Source organism: Harpia harpyja, chromosome 11 (genome assembly GCF_026419915.1).
Source record: "Harpia harpyja isolate bHarHar1 chromosome 11, bHarHar1 primary haplotype, whole genome shotgun sequence".
Taxonomy (NCBI): domain Eukaryota; kingdom Metazoa; phylum Chordata; class Aves; order Accipitriformes; family Accipitridae; genus Harpia; species Harpia harpyja.
In genome coordinates this window covers 36,509,596-36,527,349 of record NC_068950.1, presented here as the reverse complement: position 1 = coordinate 36,527,349, position 17,754 = coordinate 36,509,596, and the positions used below count along the sequence as shown (strand labels likewise).

Genomic DNA, 17,754 nt, shown 5'->3' with positions numbered 1-17,754 from the left:
AAAGCCGCATAAAACTCATTGTTTCCATGCAAGGTCTCCAGAATTCAGCTGTTTGAGCTGCCTTTCAACCTGAAAAGTCAAAGAGAAATATACAGGTGGAGGACAAATCCAGGCAAATTTAAACCAGATTATTGATTCTTGTATGAACCTCATTGAACTGTGAAATGACTGTGGTTCATACAGCTCTTTTCCAAAGCTTTATTGACCGTGGATTAGAGGACTTTATGAGCCATGAATTGCAGGGCTTTTATGGACTACGCATTTGTAGGCTATCTCATACACTTCTATGGAAATCTTGGGGTGTTTTTTTAAGCTACCAACACAGAAACAAAGGAAATGAACACAGGAGAACAATCTTAAAGGAACATCAAAGGTCTGACTCCAACCTATAAAAGCCAGGAAATCCATAATTAATGGTTCCACTAAGACTTCAGCTCACGCAGTCGTTCAGGTCTGATCTGAGGTTATAGCTACAATCCGAAATGGCCTTGTGAAAAATGAGTCATCATTTAATGTCACACATCATTATTAGTATTTACTTTCAGTTATACCTTGGAGATTGTCCTTTCCTTTTTGTTCTGTCTTAACAGCTGAGGCATTTGAGTTGGCACCCCTGCATGGACGGTGTTTAGATTTGTGTGTCGGAGGGTTAGCACCGCTGTGGAGGATGAGAAAGCTTCTGCTCTGTCTTCTCCCTGTCTTTGACAGAGCTAAGATTTGCTGATCTCCTGGGTAATCGGCTACACTGAAGGCTATTAAAAAACAAAAAATCCTGATGAAATATGTGGTTTCCTCTCCCTTCTGCCTCCTTCCCCCAAAATCTAAACAAAATGAAAAAGCCCTGCCTGGCTGCAGTTTGTGTTTGAAATTGTTTGTCAAGAACAAAATTAAATGGAGATTTCAAGTAGCAGGATTTTTTTCTTTAATGACTTGATTTTGCAGAAATGTGCAGATCTGAAGTCTGTCTTTGGGAGGGATTTGAACTTAGACAAAACTTAAACCCTAGCTAGCTCCCGTAGCCAAAAGCTAGCTGGGGCAGCAGGGAGGGAGGCAAAACCCTTGGACTGGAAGGCTGCAGTTTGGCATACAGAGCGTGTTATTGTTCCTGTTGACCCTGTGTTAGCTAAGCTTCCCCTTGTAATATAAATAATTAATTACAGATCATTCACTGGCTTTTCATGATGAGCTGCTCAGTTAATTGAAAGAGTAGAGAAATGTCTGTGACATTTCAGAGTAGTCAACGAAGGCCAGATCAGGATCGCACCTTTGTTCTAGTGAGCAAACGGTTTAAGGCTACAAACAAAACCAGCCCAAGAGAACAGAGAAACTCTCCCAGCTGGGGAGGGAGCGTTATAGCTCCTGGGGCCCTAAGGCAGGGTGGGAGGAAAGCTCCTGGGAAAAGGGAGGGAGGGGTATTAGTAACTGGGAGGGTGTTTCAGGAAGCGTGAGCTTTGGAAGGAGCAATGGCAGCTGGGGGATGTGAAAGAGAGAAATACAGTGGTGGGAAGAAAGAATTTGAGAGGATGTAATGAGCAAATTCAGAGAATCTCAGAAAGAGACCTGGGTGAAGATGGTGTTCGGAAAGACACCGAGGACACACAGATGCTTCATTTGCACAGGAAAGAAATCAAAGGAAAAGAATTGTTATCAGAAGAGAAAAAAAGAAATTCTTGTCCCAGATGTAAGCTCAGCCCTGAAAAACCTGCCATTAGTGGGAAATGAAATGAATTCCCCCTGTAACTGGAAATGGCATTTCTCTGATAGCCCAGTGCTGACTATTCAACCCCAGATGAATGCAACGACATCACAAATATCAATTTCTTTTGGAAGCAACAGTTATTTTAGGCCAAAAAAAAAAAAAAGTTATACCAGTGATGGATGAAGGGAGACAATGTGTAATAAACTGCACTAAGTGTGCCTGTATAGGGTGAACCTTATCAGTTTGGATGGAATTTAAGCACTTAGCCTGTTATCCTTTCTTTCAAGACAATGCAGTGATGGAAAACAGAACTCTGTCAACTCAGGCAAACTTTTAATTTCACTTAACTGCATCTGAAAGGTAAATTTCAGTAAATGAATCCAAATTGCTTCCTTTTCACAACACACAGTGCTGAAATACAGTACTTAACTTCATTAAAGAAAAGACTGCTTTTCTTTAGAGGAGACCTAGACACTTTTGAAGTCTAACAGGTAAATTGTGGTCAGATGATTTCCCTCCATATGGTAGCTTTGAGCTTGAAATTTCCATCACTGGGGCCTTGTTTGTTTAAATTACTCTATCCGCCTCCCTGGTAAGGATACAGCTTGAAGAGTGCATGCCTACTGATGCTCGTGGGGAGAGGGGATCATTCCCTCCTCCAGTCTGTCTCCATGCAGCCAAGTAAGCAGTTCCCACCACTGCATTTATTTGCCCTGTGTTCAACCAAAGCTGAGGATGCAGCTTCAGGACCTTTCTAACTCGTTATAGTGAACCTGTCTCCCAAAGGGACCGCTCCAGCAGCCAGGAACAGCGGGAGCGTAGGTGTGTTGGAGTCCCACCTTCCCACCTCATTGCTATTTGGGGCTTAACTGTGTTGTGTGGCTTTCCTCCAGCGCTTCTGTCTACCATTTTCTTCGCTGTTTTCCTGGCAGGATTTCCTTCTCGGGAATCTTTCATGATCACAGTCCCTATCAGTGACTTCCCTCAGTCTCCAGGGCATGGCATACAAATATCTACTCATCAGAAAAATCTCATGGTTTGACAGCTTGGGTACAAGATCCTTCTGTCATGCTGAGTGGTCTCAAAACACCTCCTGGACAAATACTCCCTCCTGGTTCCTCAGTGGAAGCTGAACCTTTATGTCTTGAACTGGCCTAAAATCTGCTCTTGCTTTGCCCAGTTCTTTATGAACTCTGGTGGACATATAGTGGCCAGAAGAAGACATTTTGGGCAGTGAAGCAGGGTGTCAGCTGGTCCTTCTCTCTCCCCTTGTTGCATGCCTCTCTCAAACACGCAATCTCGCTTCTGTGAAGGCATCCTCAGCTCCTCCTGAGCAGAGAGCAAAGCATGGGGAATACTGCATTTTCCCCTTCTTCGTTTCTTACTGTTTCCGTTTTATCCCCTTTTAAGATGAGCAGATGGCTTGATGCCTCCTTTAAAAAAACACTGTTGGCAATTCTTTCATCATGCCCTTTGCACAGCCCCAAGTACACAAGCATTCCAGTGGAAGTAAAATAACAGCATGGTATAACTCAGTGCAGTATAAATAAGAGATAAATCTCTTGACTGTAACATACGATACAGTGATGACATATCCTCCCTCCCTAGATGGTTTTTATTGAGGCTTCTTGGATTATCAGGTTGGTCAGAGTGCACAGAACGTATTAATTAAAGCTGTGAAACCTGGGCTGGGCACACAACTCTCTCATGCATCGCAGTAACGGATGGGAAGTCCTGACATTCGTGTCCGAAACTCTAGCATCTCCATGCTAATAGACCCTCCCTGTCAGCTGGCCGTGAGCGATAACTTCTTTCCCCTTGTAAAGTCAAAGAGTTAATTTGTTATCCTCCAGACGGGGCTGAAAAGATGTGCGGCCACACTTTCACCTGCTAGACACACAAAAAGATCTGTATGTTTTGCTTTGTTCAGTTGTTCTTCTCTATAATGTGCTGCCACTGTGTGATGAAACAAACACAGATAAACTTAAAAAAAATTAAGCAAAAGCTTTGCATATATACTTTGACTATTGCTTAAGTGTCTCACCACTGGTATCGACAATTAATATGAAGCGGTGTGCAAACCGTATTTTAATGAAAGCTATAAATACCTGAAAATAAAATCATTAGAGATAAAGAACACAGAAGTCTCTTGGAAATTGAGACATAATTTGTATATAGATTTCAATTTTATTTCGTGAAACTAAACTCTTTATTGGTAATGCATTAAGTATTTTATTTTTGTGAAATTTAAATCCATCATGAATATTAAATCCATATTTTTGAAGGCGAGCAAGTAACAAAATTGGAGCACACAAAAGCTAGGATTTTTGAACAGTGAGGTATTTTTCAACACTGGATATCCAAGAGCACTTTCTGCTCTTTCCTCCTCAATGCTGATTAAGATTCAAAATACAATGCAAGATATTTTATGGAACCTATTAAGAGTTTTCTCTTCCTTTCTTGTTTTCTACTTTTCATTTGGGATGTGTTGAGTAAATATAGTCTATATTATATATTTATATCTGCCCCAGTTTGGTGTATTTCTGACTTGGGCTGAACATAGCCCTACCTTTGCTAGCTTTGTTAAGCCACCTAAGATCTGTCTGATGCAGCACAAACAAAATGTTTGCTTAGGATTCAATTTCAAGAAGGAGCAGCTGCTGAGTTATGATAATCTCCTCCTCCGTGATGCACATCCCCACTTGTTCTGCTGTTTCTCAGCCAGCGCAGTCTCATTTCCTCACCCAGTGCCAGGACTCCTCTTGATTTTGGACAACCTGTTAACTTTTCAGTTCCACAGTTCTCCATTTTCTGCTTAAATTTTCTCTTTCTCCAATACTTTTTCTACCTGCCCTTTTTAACTTTGGCTGCATGTGCTTGGCGTGGGCCCTGGAGCAAGCAGTAGGAAGGGACCCCTCCAGCATCTCCATCTCCATCCCCAGACCTCTGCACCCACCTCCACCTCCCTGCGCTCACCTTGCAGGAGGCTGTGATCCTACAAACACTGCACGTCACTTTGCAGTCAGTCCATGCCAATGAAAGTGTGGGCTTTTGGAGCCTACAGCCTTCAGCACAACCCCTTTGAGATGGGGGCATGTCTCGCTTGTAGCTAGCATGTCTTTGTCATCTGGCATTACTGCAGACTGCAGTAGGTAGGAGGCATAGCTAGGCATCCTGCTGCTTCATGTTTTTAACCAGGAGGTAGATCTCCCCCATGTTATTTCATCTTCTTTGCTTTTCCTACCATATTCACACAGATGTATGTGTGGCCAAGAGCACTGCAGACTGGACAAGACAGTCAGCATTGGCTCCATTTATTCTTTGCTAAGTTCATGGACATCGTAAAGCAATCCAGGCTCTTTCTGCTGATGCTCGTCCTTCTCTTGACACCTTGGCAGCCTCGTGGGCAGTCTCTGTGATGGTGGCCAATGCCAGGAGTGTTGGGGGCCTGTTGGGGGCAAACGGTGGTCCAGACATCTACAATAATAAGTCGTTAGCAAAACTTTTATGCTTATGCATTGGATCAATTTTTTATTTCTCAGGCATCAGAAATGCACTTAGAGTTGGCATTAAGCTGGAAAAAAGGCGCCTGTGGGTATAAACGTAGAAGCAAGTTTATTTTACCTACAGCTTGGTTTAATGTTAATATTAAGCTACTGCGGTTGAATAGATTAGACTCTATTTAAGTCTTGAGATTCCCATCCACAACTGCTCCGTCATAAAAATAAGGTTTCAGGACTGCACCTAGAGTACAAAGTGTTTCCTGTGGAGCAAGGCAAAAAAAAGGAGAGTGCTTATTCCACTGAAACAGTTAGCACTAAGTGAGTTTGACTGTCTTCTGTGTTAATGCAAGGCTTTTTCTCCAGCTATTTTTAGTCTGTTCCAGCAATGTACCCCACTGTGGTCTGGTATGCAAGAGCTTTGCTGTGAGGTTTGCAAACACTTGTATTTCTGTGTTGTGAGAACAGAGCGTTTGTGTGTTATTGGAGCGTGTGTTCCTTTGGCGACTGAAAGGAAGGGCAGACCACGCATGTGATCCATGCACATGTTTATTGTTGCCTGTGAATAACCATGTACAGCAAATGGGCTCTGGAAGAAAGCTTGTTAGCAGATGTCGTCATGGCCCTTCCAATTTATAAATATGAGCCTTGACATTTATATTTTCCATATCCAGGGCTTTCACTAGCCAGATGTTCTGAGGATTGGCTCCTTAGAGCCTTTAACTATGACTCCTCATGGTATATTGTCTATCGCACACACAAAAAATAAAACCATACTTCTGGCTCCTATCAAACAGATAAGAAGGGAAAATGCACTGAGTACCCTAATGTAAAGGGAATTCCTCTAAATCTGAAATGCACTTTAACACAGCTCTACAAAACTCTTTACGTTCACTCAGCTGAAAAATAAGTTGTCTGCTTTAACAGGCAGAGAAAATTCAATACACAGTAGCACTTTTACCCTGCTGTTTGGGGTGGGTGAGGAGTGTGGTTTGCGTTAAACTTGCAAGGCCAACTGCAGTTGCAGACACTGTAAGAAGTGCTGAGTGGGCTTATGCCCAGGGTGAGTTGGATTTCTTAAACACCGAAGTGGGTAGTAAAGCACCTGCACTTCCTAACTTGCAATTCTTGATACAGAGGTTTTTCTTTTGTGGTGGTGGCCAGCTCCACATTCAGACTCCTAACTTACAGCACTACTCGGCTGACAAAATGTGGCTGTTTCCATCTTTAGAGCAAACTGAATTGCTCCCTAGACTGGTACGGCCAACAGTGACCCTGCAGGGAGGTCGGACCCCTGTGCACAGGAGGTTTGGAGCTGTTGGGGTCAGGAGCAAGACATTCCCCTACTGCTCAGGCTATGGAAGCAACAGAGACCCGTCCGCGCCATGGCTGCTCCTTGTGCTGCACCCATCAAGGAGAAAAGTTAATAGAGTCGTCTCAAAAGCAGGGTTTGGGTTGAAGATGGGACCTCTGAAAGGGTGCTGCGTGCTGTGTTAATGGCTGTCTGCCTGTCTGCCCCAGGGATACGCGGATGTGTTGAAGAGATCACTTGCCATCTAAAAGCCAGAACAAAACTTCTCAAACACTGCAACCCTAAGTTGGATTTATTATATATTTGAGTGATCTTCGTATCTAGCAGTATCTAAAGCCCGAAAGATTGCAAATCTGCTGTTCCTCAAGGTAAAGCTCTGGACTTAGCAGAGCTACATAAAATCCATCAAATGTAAAAGACTTCACCTTCCAGTGAACTACCATAAAGAAAAAGAAATGTCTTTAAAATTCAGTGGAAATGCAAACACACAACGCTGTCAATGCTAGCCCAAAGGAAAAGGGTAAGGAATATGGGATTTTATTTCTGGTTCTGCTATTCCCCTTCTGACTAGTGAGTTTCATGCTCTGTGAAATCAAGTGAAGAAAAGTATGACAGGGAAGAAGATGACATTACTGTTGTGGTGGGCAGTTGGTTTATAAGAGGGGGTTAACCACAGTTATACTGTCGGAGCGGGTTTATCTAAGAAGACAGATTCATTGTAGAGTGAAACGGGAGGAAATTTGATTCCCTGACACTGCCGGCAGCACGGGCCGCACTGCGTGCTGAAAACCCAGCAGGACCCCAAAGGGCGGCTGTGGTCTAAGTCCAGTTACTCACTGGGATGAAGGAGAAGTAGGATTTATTTAAATTCATATGGTTTTAATGCTATAAAAGCTGGGTTCCTGCAATTATGAAAATGCCAGGCCAAATTCCGATTTCACTTAGATCTCCTCTTTACAATTCCTGAATAACTTAACTGAACAAAGTAAGCATTATACCTGGGGCCTGAGCCCACGATGCTGGAAGGCGAGGGAGCCAAGCCTATTGCCTGTGAGCTGCTGGGTGTCAGGGATGCCTCCTGTAGCAGTACCGTGGAGAGACGTGGTGTGGACCATGCTCGCAGAAGCTCAGTTCTGCAGAGACACTTTGGGGTCTGGGTTATGACACCCGGCAGGGAAAGCTTTTGCAGCCTTTCCAGCCCTGCAGGCCAGCAAGCAGCTTTTTATGAGCCACTGATGGCATCTCCAGGTTTCCAGAGGGTTTGGAAGTGCTTGGGGAGAAGGATTTTGTGCTGTGGCTGCTATCTCTGTAGTTGCTTTGCAAGCAGCAGGAGGAACCCAAACCTTGTGGGCAATGCAGCAGTTTAACGTCCTTGGCGTTTCCGCCTGGTAGACATACCCTGTGAACCTTTTTTTATTTTGAGAGTGAGTCTGTTGGAAAGAAAAAGAAGCCAGTGCTTTTGTTCAGTGGAACAAGCTTGAATTCAATACTGCTCCAAATAACAGGTTCAAAGATCTGACCCAACCTTAATTATTCTTACTAAGAGAGACTCTGGAAAAATACAAGCAGTGAGCAGGAAAGTGAGCCCAGTGAATTAGAGAGAAAAATGTGATACAGACGAAGCGGAGAGAAAAATGTGATACAGACTAAGCGGAGAGAAAAACTGTTATGTGGAGATGGAAAAAGAACAGGGAGGAGGAAAAAGAAAAATTAAAATGAAATGGAAAAATGCAGTATATTGGACATCCATTTAAGCCAGTTTATATTTTAGTTGTTCATTCTGTTCCTTAATACATTGCACAGGCATATTCTTAGCTGGAATAATTGTGTGTCTTAGAGAACAGTCTTGGAGAAAATACTTAATTTGACAGGATGTTTTAGGTATTTCCCCACTACTGCCTATTCTAAATCATTTTAAAATCTGGAGGGGAAAGTCGATATCTTTTACAGTGTTTAACAAGAAAGTGACAGGGTCAAATATATACATGTCTATGAACGTATGTGTTCCCCAAGCACATCTAAACATGCATGGTTAATTCTGTGCATCTGCAAAAAATATTTGAGCCACAGGGCCCACACAATGCCAAACAAACACTTGAGTGCACATAGGAGAGGGCAGACCGAGTCACTCTGGTTCTAATTAATTGAAAGGTTGAGCCCAAGACATAAAATATGGATTATGATTTTGACCACCCCAAAAATGAAAATTCCTTTGCATGTAGGGCTGTATTGGTGAGAGCAGCCAGTTTGCAAAATACAGACAAAAGACAGATATTCTGCTCATGCTTGGGATTTGGTTCAAAACCACCTGATTGCAGCACCAACAAATTAACTCTTTACATGTTGTGTATCAGCAGGTTGCCCAAAAATCTTCACAGATTGCATCACTGGCAAGATATTTACAATACTAAGCCTATCTGTGTATGCACCCTTGATGTTCTTGCTTACTTTGGCTGTAAAAACTGCAATCATCTGTCCAAGGACCAGTGAAACAAGTACTTGGTTATTTGAGCTGTGATGATGAGTGCTTTAATTGTGCATACAAATCAGGTACACGGCCAGATGTGTGCAGTGGGTGGGGGTGAGTTTGTGGATGTTTTTGAGCCCACATCACTATTTAGACTATCATGAACACATCCTGGCTCAGATGTCAGTGCAGAACTGGTGAAACAAAGGGCTCTGAGCTATCCCCTCTTGGCAAGGGCCAGGCCCTGGGTAAAACTGGGATGCATTATCCCGGCTCTGTGATTGCCTCGTCCCAGTGCAGAATCACGGGGGGATATTCTTAGGATATTAGAGAATCATCAAAGCATTTCTTAGAAGGGCAAAGGAAAGAGCTAATGTTGTCATCTCCTGCCTTGGGACCACCCAGACACTCTACAACAAATCATGGGTCTTCAGCTACAGTATCTTGAATTATTGTTCACAGGGATTTTAAGGAACTTAATTTCTTTTTTTTCCCCTCTTTTTTTTTCTTTTTTTTTTTCTTTTTTTAAAGGATGACATGTAGTTTCCTGATGGGCTGGTTTTAATAAGGTCGAAATCTTTGTTGTTGCCAAATCAGAGAGGAATATAACATCTTTAAGTCATTAGATGGGAATGGGGTAATTACTCAGAGGGTGTGCTTCAAAGGTTACTGGTTTTTACAGCGTTCTGTGTTTTTACACCATTCGGCAGTTGTCTGGAAAGGAGCGGCCGGCCTGATTCTGCCACCGCAACATGTGTGGGTGCAGGATTTGTATTTGCAGGGTTTTCTGAAGGGCTTCAGGGTGGGAGGTTGAAAAGGGCCATACCCAGTGTCCTCTGGGGATGGGGGAAAGCTAAACCTGACCGCGAGGTGCAGGAAACTTTCCCACGTGCTGGAAGTTCACTTCAGAAAAGGGCCCTCGGGCTGTGCTGGAGTTGTTTCTCACCTGCTCCTTCCCTACCTGCTAGATGCATCCTGATGTCCACCTTTGCATCACCGTGCCGCCATGCCGGGGGGACCTTCAGGCTGCATTGCTGTGGCAGCAAACTCCTCTCCTCCGCTTTCCCCTCTCTCTGATGCAGCAGCCTCCCTTGCCCCTGTCCCTTTCCCTCCCATCCCCGTCCCCTCCTCTGGCCCCACAGCAGATGATACACTTTGCCTTAATAATATGACCCACCTGTGGCTTTAGGATGCCCCTGTAGTGCTCAGCCTCGCTGCAGGTCACTGTCACTTTGGGGCTGAATTTGTCATCACGGAGGTATTTTGCAGGTGGCCTGGGCAATCGGGACCTGCAAATCACAGTGAGAGCCTGCAAAACGCTTCACGTTGGGTTAATGCCGGTGGCGTCAAGGTCCTGACTCAGATCAGAGTCAGGGGAGTAATAGAAGTAAAGTGATTTAATGAGGTTTTGATGGTTCCTCGGTGGGTGACATGGGGATAAAAACCAAATCCCCTGGCTTCCAGCCCATGGCCCATCCAGAGAGGGGGCCAAAAATGCACCAGAGGTATTTGAGCTGCATTTCAATGTTGAGCCTCCTCCTGCTTACACTATCTCTGGATGCCCTGATCCAAGTAAGCCACCTTCCCCTCCTTCATGTCAAACCTCAGAGCCAAGACCCCAAAGAGGGGACAGCAGGCTGCGTCCCCACCAGCTGCTGCTTTTTGCGCTGCAGAATCCGCAGCTTTCCTCTTCCCCACGCTGCGGCCTCGTCGCAGTTCAGAAACCCATCCTTACCGGTCAGAGCCCTCGCTGGGGCAAAAGCTTGGCTGGGATTGAGGAGACCTGAATTCCAGAGATAGAGATCTTCAGAAGCAGCTCATCTCGCCTGCCTTAGAGACGTGCCTTTGGGGGGAAAGGATTGTCCTCTGGAGACATCTTGTTCCCCACAAACTGTAGCGGGAACACAGCTGAATAGCTCTGACTACAAGCCTGCATCTGGCATAGCTACAATTAACCCCACCCTTTAAATCCTATTAAAGGCCAGGGCATCTGAAGGACTGCCCATGATTCTCCTTGATGGCACCTTCTGCAGATGCTGCTGATAGCCTCGGTCCTGCACGTTCAGGAGGTGAAGGTGCCTCACATCAGTTCCCTTCACCCAGCAAGCATCCCATCCTTGTGTGCCGTGTCCTGCTCCCCACCACCAACCTTCCTGCGCTTCAGCAGACGGTGACAGAGTGGCTCGGGGTCCTGGCATGCTTGTTCACAGCTTTCTGTCCTTTCAGACCCAATGCCTGCTTCCCTTTCCCTCTTTTCCCTCGATATCTTCTTCTTTGTCCTAGAGATAAGCCATGGCAGACGTGATCCTAACAAAGAGCAGGGCTGGGGGAACAGACCTCTATCAGTGGACATGCACTGCCTTTGCCTCCGCACAGGGGCCGGAGGCTCACGGGTGCCTGCTTCAAGGAGGAGAATTGCTCGCTGTCAGTCTCTAGAGGAGCCAGAGAATTGAATTAAGGCTGGATCAGAGCGTGACATTCCTCTCAGGTGGAAAGATGGTTCCCATTTGAGTCTCATCAGAAGGAAAGCTCAGATTGACAGCGGCGGGTTGTTGAAATGCTCCTGATGTTGTTGCCTGACCCCTCTATCGATAGCGTGGCTACAGCTAACCTCCTCGCAGCTCTGCGGCTGTGCTGCTCGCAGAGAGGATGGATGCTTGCGGTGTGGAAAATGGCCAAAGATAGGGGCTCCCAATAGCCCTGGGGTAAAGGGAAAATAGTAGAGATAAGGCTCTTCTTTGGCTCATCCCCGTCTTCTCTGTTGGCCACAAACCAGCGTGTGATATTGCTTACTCATTCAGACATGCAAAGGCAGTTTACTACACTACTGCAAGTAAGTAGTGGCCTCCTCTGGACCAAAACTGGATTCCTTAATCAGATCCAGGTTGGATTATTATTTTTTTTAATCAGCTGAACCTTGCGAAAGCGTGAGCCTCTTTGCCTTGATCCCACAAAGGACTTTAGGACGTGCTGAGTTGTAAGTATGTGAATACTAGCCTTGCTGGAAGCACTCATGTGCTTGCAGTGCTTAGCGTCCTGCTAGTCTGGGACCAAGAGACTCAGCATCCTGCAGGATTTATCCCTCAGACTGCAAGAACAGTGTCCATAAGGAAAGCAATGATGAAGAGATAGATGAAGCTTGGGGGGAACAGAGCCTGTGCTGATCTAAAGAATCCCTTCCAGAAATACATCAAATAATAATATGAAAATTTCAGGAGGTGGGGACTTCACATTCCCTTTAAGAGGTTACTTCAGCGGTTTTTGCAGTAAAATCCTTGTGACATTCCTAGTGTGATTTTTTTTTCCCCAACATACTTCTTTTTCCTCTTGGTTGAGCACCTATTCTTTTCTTTCAAATGTGTGGTCAGACTTCTTGCCAGCCAGCTTGTTTACATACCGCAATGGGTTCGTCCCAGTGCTTTAAGCAGATGTATTTTTCAAATCTTCATTAATAAATTTTGGTGACATAAATAGGTCTGGTTAGTTCCAAGAATAATTGTCTTCTCTAGCAGAACATTATTTCTGATCACCAGAAAAATAATGTGATCAACTCCTTTCACATCTGTTCATTAAATGAAAAGGAAAAAAAATAGGGCAAAATTTGTTTGAAAAGAAACAGGAAGCATATGCTTAATATCACTTAAAAAAAACCTAGCCATCATAAGGTTAACATCAAATCACAAATGCAAAACAGCCATTATTGTATTAACTCAAAAATTTTCTTTCAGTTTACTAGCTCTTTAGTTTTTCAGTTGAAACATGCATTTTTTCAGGGTTCAATCTATGCTGGCACATTGTCTTGGTAAGCTTCTTTCATCAGATGCTATTGTAAGAAGGGCTGTCTGAGTCCACATTTGTTTACATTTATTAAAAATAGTTGTCATGTGTTTATATAGTTCCTTTGATCCAGAAAAATCCCCAAACACTTTGTAAGTTATGCTTAAAAGGGTCACTTCCTCCACCCTGAACAGAAACCGTGTTGCAACTGAGGCATGGCAGCAGATTAAAAATGCATAGAAATATCACCATAATTCGGTCCATCCTCACCCCCTCAGAGCACCATCAGTTTTTCATGAGCTTCAGAGCAGTTACTGGGACCATAAAGGCAGTTTGGACTTTGGGGGCAAAAAGTAGTGAAAAGACTGTCTTCCTGGAGATTGCATATTTTTCATGCACTTTCTTCTGCTTTGCAAATAAAGAAGCAGTGGTACCTACTGCACAGAGCATAGGGCTGGCAATATCCCAGCTATAGACCTACTGTTTCCAGTTTGGGGCATCTCACTTCAGAGAAGGCACTGCTCAGCTAGGCAGAGCCAGGGGAGAGTGGAAGAAAGGACGGAGAGAAAGCACCTGAGGACTTGCAGAGAAAGGCAGAGGGAATTGTTTGTTTAAAAGAGAGAAGACTGAAGTGAAACATGGTTAAGTCTTCAAAACACCTGAAAGGCTGCTGAGAAGAGGAAAGGAATAAACCTGCCCATGGGGACAGGAGAAGTCACGAACACGCGCTGTAGCAAGGGAGGTTTGGTGAAACATTAGGCAGTAATTCTGGACATCAGGAACGGTGAAATGCTGGAATAGATGTCTGCAGAGACTCTGGAATTGCTGTCATTGTAGGGTTTTTTTGAGACTGGATTAGACATAAATGTCAGGAGAGGTTTAGATCTCGTCACTGTCTTTGGGACAGATGGCCAGAAAGTCCCTCCTGGTCCTATCTTCCCTCATTCTGTTGTGGTGTCACATGTGGTCAGATGAGCCCTGCTTATATGGATAAACCAAGTCATGCTAAAATTTAGGTTGTGAGCTCCTTGCAAAATCCTCGCAAGCTAAACCAGAACAGAAACTCCCCCAAAGGGTTGCATGTGTGTTTGTTTTATTTTTCAGTTTTAAAATGATCCCAAATCATCAAGGTGCTTCAGCATGCCCCCAGCGTAGAGGACTTGAATCATGTAATTGGATTCAGTAGGGTCTGTTCACAAAGCCTGTGCGTGAGGCCCCATTTTGGGGGAAAGTTTTACATGTTCTAATGATGGTAAGACAATATATGACTAATGCACTGATTTGGAAAAACTGCCCTATTATCTGATCAAAAGTACAAGTTCATGAATATGAAACTGCAGGTCATTTGGCTAGAAGATACCTGGAGTCTTCCAAATTTTTAAAACAATCCTATACACAGAAGCAAAAAAAGAGAGGTATGAACAGTGGAGCCAGTGGTTGCCTGTTCACCACAGATCATGTGGAATGTTTTATTAAAGATATTTTTATCAGACACAAAAGACTGAAATACAGAATATCCTGGGCTGGCAAGAGAAGGCATATAATAATTTAGATTATTATGCCTCAGATCTGTGATTCATTTTTATTATTCCCTATGTCCATTTCAGGAATGATCAAAACCTCCCTGAGGACAATGGAAGTTTTCCAGTTGAGTTCAGGGGACTCTGCTGCTGCTTTCACCCTTAGGGAAGGTCCGAGGGTCAGTGAGATCCTACGTGCACGTGCAAACATGCTCAGAAGGAGTTTGGAGAAGCCATCTCCTGACACCAGGACCACCTCTAAGATTAGGTTGTAATCTAACCTGGCTGTTTAGGGCCCCTCTGTAACCCCTAGGAAGAGAAAGACCCCAAGCAAGAATAAGTAACCCCTAGAGACCTGCACTGGAATGAGGTGGACCACATTCTGGAGAGGTTTCTCTCCCCATTCACTATAGAAACAGCCTAGTTACAAACTTGGACCAGAGGTTTTGCAAGGAGTTTTGTAGCATTTGGTAAAAGGGATCATTCTCTTTAAATATCTCTAAACCATCTTGGCAGTTGGCTAGAAGTAGAGTTGCATTTAAGAAAATGTCTTATATGGATAAACTGTGATTCATTTGCTGTTAGCATGCTTTGTACACATTAATGGAAACACACTGTTCTTCTCTTGTAAAGCACTTCAGGATTTTTTAAAAACAAACAACCCCACCTAACAGTATTTATCTTAACAAGGAAGCCTTTAGAGAAATCTAGTGTCTTGAAAACAGAATATGACCTCGCTGACTGAGGAGAAGAGTGGTCAAAAATTCTCAGGTCTTTTGACAGGAAACCCTGGGATTTTAAGTAAACCGTAGGGTTTTTTTCCCCAAAAAATACCTGTTTTCAAGGGGGAAAAAAAAATCAACAAAAACCCAACAAAGCACTTCTGGCAGTTGACTAGAAACTTCATACAGAGACATAAAATGTTGATTTAAGGCTGCTTTAGGAATCCCTTAGATGCAGTTGGCTGATGAATGGGCTTGTGATTCTTTTACGGGTTCCCTGGCCAGCCTGTGTCCCCCATCGGACATCTCACACAATACATCCCTGAGGTGCAGAAAGACAGTTTGTGCAAGGGACATTTTAATCGCAGTGGAGGATCAAGCCCATAGAATGTGTTAGGAGCAGGATACACCCAAACTGCAAGTCTGAATGGCATTTTGGCAATGTTTTTTAAATTGAAATTGAAAACCAGACCCTCCTTGCAGTTTAAAATGTAATTTAGGGCTAAATTGTGTAGTTCTGTAAAGTGACAAACAGTAACCAAAAGATGAGTACAAGTACCTACCCACACTTACCTTAGGGAAAACTGGTACAGGGGAAAAAAACCCAAAATTGTGATCCCACTGTCAACGTTGCCAGGTCTGTGCACCACAGCATCACTCAACAGGATAACTGAGATCTGGATCAGAAGCTGGAGCATGACTGCATTTCTGCTGAATTATTCCGAGTGTGTAGTACCTAGTTTTGTCAGAAGTATGCTTTAATGATGCTTTGTATTCACTATGGGAAGGTCATTCATACTTGATGTTATGTATATTGCAGGAGTTTGAATACAGAGTGCCTAATCTGGTATCATTCTTGCCAGCACTAAATTAACTGCTCACAAAAGCTGGACAAATTTGAAACAGCGGCATTAGCTTATCCCAGATCAACTCTTTGTATTAAGTGACTGCAGCGGTTTTGATGCAATATAGCAGAAGCTCTAAAGCTGTGTATCTTGTGTTATCAGTTCAAGACATAAACCAACCACTCACCATGGGAATTTGGATAAGAGGTTTCTCTGGAAAGGCTTGATTTCAGAATTCTCTATTTACAGCAGTTTGTTCCTCTGGAGAAAGCACCGCTTTTCACTGTCGAAGTCCTAATACTGGTCAGATGGATTATCCGCTCCCATGAAGCAATTCCCATGTCTTTAATTCAAGACTGCATTTTCTTTTTACTCTAATTCATTGCACATTAGTTAAGATCACTTCTAGCTACAGAACAACTATCCCACCCAGAAGATGTGGTGACAGTATAAAGGATGAGGGAAGAAATCAAATGAATTATCCCAAAACCCAAGGTGAAGTGTAGTGTGCAGTGATTGTCTATTGGATTTGATGTTGACCCACATGTGTGTTTACCAGTGTCCTCTTCTGCGTGGACTCTGATCTTCTCACAGTTCGTGATTGACTCAACACATTTGAAGCATCTGAGCTAAAAGCTATCTTGGTATTGCTTAGACAGAAAAAGACAGAAGCCTTCAGTGCTACTAAATTCTATTTCTGTGCATGAATCTGGAGCAAGGTTGTCCTGGTTTCAGCTGGGATAGAGTTAACTGTCTTCCTAGTAGCTGGTACAGTGCTATGTTTTGAGTTCAGTATGCGAAGAATGTTGATAACACTGATGTTTTCAGTTGTCGCTCAGTAGTGTTTAGACTAAGTCAAGGATTTTTCAGCTTCTCATGCCCAGCCAGCGAGAAAGCTGGAGGGGCACAAGAAGTTGGCACAGGACACAGCCAGGGCAGCTGACCCAAACTGGCCAACGGTGTATTCCAGACCATGGGACGTCCCATCTAGTATATAAACTGGGGGGAGTGGGGGCAGGGATTCGCCGCTCGGGGGGACTGGCTGGGTGTCGGTCGGCGGGTGGTGAGCAATTGCACTGCGCATCATTTGTACATTCCAATCCTTTCATTATTGCTGTTGTCGTTTTATTAGTGTTATCATTATCATTACTAGTTTCTTCTTTTCTGTTCTATTAAACCTTTCTTATCTCAACCCACAAGTTTTACTTCTTTCCCGATTTTCTCCCCCATCCCACTGGGTGGGGGGGGAGTGAGTGAGCGGCTGTGTGGTGCTTAGTTGCTGGCTGGGGTTAAACCACGACAAAGGTATTGTTCCTTTTATCTGATATTATGCAAGATGCAGCCTTTTTCTTCCAAGGTCAAGATCTCAGATACTGTAGCTAAATATTTATAGAACTGCATATAGCTTCTTACCCCATAAAAAATTATTTGACAGTCATTTTCAGTGCCTCCAAATCCCCTTTACAGAAGATTTAGAAAGTAACACAGACAATCTGCAGGTATTAGTGTCACATCTTGTTTGCAGGGGAACTTGTCTTTTTTCTCCTTGCTCCACAGCAGAATGCCTTGTTTTTAAGTCCAGACTCCACCTTGCACAGTTTGCGTGCTCGGTTGTGCTGCTCTGTGACAACTGGTGGATTACGGATCATCCAATAATGGATGCAATGGAAATGCAATGCATTTATGAAATGGAGATTACAACTTAAAACTTCCAAATCAATTGTAAATGGACCTTTTTGACCTTCAGTGTTATGGGAATCATGATGAATTCCAGCCTGCAAATTCAAATCAAAGTACTAACTCAAGCTACAATCAATAAGCAATCACAGCACTATTGAGGCAAATCCACAGACAGGAAACTTCACACTGAGTCTGGGTTTGGCACTGTGATTTGATCCAAAATGGCTTAAAG

General features: G+C 43.7%; 1 protein-coding gene across 1 annotated transcript in view; it reads left to right on the top strand.

The window, feature by feature from the left end:
- TRABD2B (TraB domain containing 2B) overlaps positions 1-17,754 on the top strand; it is a 299,654-nt gene that overhangs the window by 275,829 nt on the left and 6,071 nt on the right. The window lies entirely within an intron of this gene.